General features: G+C 36.9%; 1 pseudogene; it reads left to right on the top strand.

Annotated features, from left to right (window-relative positions):
- The first annotated feature begins 512 nt into the window (after positions 1-512).
- The window catches only part of LOC117930452, a 4,630-nt pseudogene continuing 2,543 nt past the window's right edge, over positions 513-2,599 (top strand).

Genomic DNA, 2,599 nt, shown 5'->3' with positions numbered 1-2,599 from the left:
CAAGCTCCAAAAAAAAAAGACTTTAGAAAAGAATAGAAAACAACAATATATATATATATATATATATATATATATATATATATATATATATATATATATATTGTTGTTTTCTATTTCTTTTCTAGGTGTAGTTTCAATTCTCTCAAATCAAAATATTATTTTCTTTTATCATCTTCCTTTGATTTAGCGTTTCTGTCATATTTTCTTGCCATTGGTATTAGTTTAAATACTACAAGTTGAATTTCTTAATCAAGTTTATTAGTTTAAGTAGAACTGAAAAAGGGAAGCTACGAGTGGAAAAAGGCAAGAGAGTGAGACTAATATCAAGAAAAATCCAATTTAAGAGTGAAACACGAGTGTGAGTGCAAACACTTGAGGGAGTGTTGTGAGGAATTATTTCTAACATTTTTTTGTAGTTTCAAAAATATGTCTTCCAGGGGCAAAATATCAAATAAGAAAGGAGAGGAGGAGTCATCCCTCATGTTGCAAGCTATGCGACAATAGTTGAACGCATGAACGTGGTGTTTAATGATATTCGGGATCAGTTGGATAGGCAAGATGCTGTTATCGCTTCTTTGCATAAGGAGCGTACCCAAAGAGCCCCTAATGCTAGAAGGCAAGGAAGGCGTGTGCGGGTTGATGATTCTGATGACTACCATGAGGATGAGTTTGAAAATGAAGAGGATCGGGCTTCATTAAACCATGAGGGTAGGTGTGCACCAAGGGGAGAAAGGCGTGGTAGAGGTTTCCGAAGAGCTCCAAGATGGCAAGATGGGACTAATAGAAACCTAGGAAACATCAAAATGAAGATATCATCTTTCCAAAGGAAAAATGATCCAGAAGTGTACTTGGAGTGGGAGAAAAATGTGGAGTTCATCTTTGAGTGCCATAACTACTCCAAGGAGAAAAATGTAAAACTAGTTGTGATTGAGTTTACTAACTATGCTATTATATGGTGGGATCAACTTGTGATGAATAGAAGAAGAAACTGTGAGAGGCCTATTGAGACATGGAAGGAAATGAAAGCCATCATGAGGAGGCGGTTTGTCTAATCACTACTATAGGGACTTGTATCAGAAATTACAGAGTCTTACTCAAGGCTATAGGAGCGTGGATGACTATCACAAGGAGATGGAGGTTGCTATGATTCGGGCTAATGTAGAGTAGGATAGAGAAGCTACAATGTCAAGGTTTTTGAATGGGCTGAATTGGGACATTGCCAACGTGGTGGAGTTACAACACTATGTGGAGTTGGAGGACATGGTACACATGGCAATAAAGGTGGAACGACAGCTTAAAAGGAAATGAACTTGGTCATTTCAAAATCCTAGCTCATCTGCTTCATGGAGGCCAAATGGGAGGAAAGATGAAGGGGTTGTTTTCAAGTCCAAAACTAAACCACCAAAAAGGAGAGATGAAGCTCCCAATGTCAACAAAGTTAAAAATGAATCCCAAACTCGTAATCCTAATATTAAGTGTTTTCGTTGTTTGGAAGTAGGTCATATAGCTTCACAATGCCTAAATAAGAGGACCATGATCGCACGTGTTGATGGAGAGGTGGAAACTGAAAGTGGGGAAGATGATGACTAGATGTCATCATTGGAGGATGCTTGTGATGATAATGTGGATTATCCAGTGGATGGTGAGTCACATATGGCTAAGCGTGCTTTAAGTGCCCAAGTTAAAAAGGATGACATGGAACAACAAAGGGAGAATATTTTTCATACTAGATGCTACATCAACAATAAGGTATGTAGTATGATCATTGATGGGAGGAGCTGTACTAATGTGGCTAGCAATACTTTAGTTGAAAATTTGAATTTACCTACCTTGAAACACCCTAGACCATATAAGTTGCAGTGGTTGATTGATTGTGGAGAGGTTAAGGTAAATAAGCAAGTGCTAGTTTCTTTTTCAATTGGGAAGTACAAGGATGAAGTACTTTGTGATATTGTTCTAATGCATGCGGGTCACATTTTATTAGGTAGGCCTTGGCAGTTTGACAGAAAGGTCAATCATGATGGGTTCAAGAATAGGTATTCTTTTGTAAAAGACAATAAAACCATTACTCTGGTACCGTTGACTCCACGACAAGTGTATGAAGATCAAATGAAATTAAAAAGAGAGAATGACTTGCAAAAAAATTGTGACACTAAGAGTTCAAAAAAAGATGACGAGAAAGAGAGTGAAACAAAAAAAAATGAACAGAAAAAAAAAAGAGTGAAAAGAAAATAGAGAGTGGAAAAAATGAGAGAAACAAAAAAACAAGGGAGTTTTTATGCTAAGGTAAGTGATGTTAAGAATTTTTTTTATACAAACCAACCTACATTTGTACTCTTGTACAAAGGGGTATGTTTTAACACTAACAAACTTGATGAATCTTTGCCTAGTGTTGTTGTTTCTTTGTTGCATGAATAAGAGGATGTGTTTTCTAATGATGTGCCTAGTGGATTGTCACCTATTAGAGCAATAGAGCATCAAATTGATTTTGTTCCAGGTGCAACAATTCATAACCGACCAGCCTATAAGAGTAATCCGGAGGAGACAAAGGAACTTCAAAGGCAAGTTGAGGAGTTGCTAACCAAAGGACATGTGAGAG

The sequence above is a fragment of the Vitis riparia genome, chromosome 14 (genome assembly GCF_004353265.1).
Source record: "Vitis riparia cultivar Riparia Gloire de Montpellier isolate 1030 chromosome 14, EGFV_Vit.rip_1.0, whole genome shotgun sequence".
In the NCBI taxonomy this organism is placed as follows: domain Eukaryota; kingdom Viridiplantae; phylum Streptophyta; class Magnoliopsida; order Vitales; family Vitaceae; genus Vitis; species Vitis riparia.
This window is presented reverse-complemented; position numbering and strand designations above follow the sequence as displayed.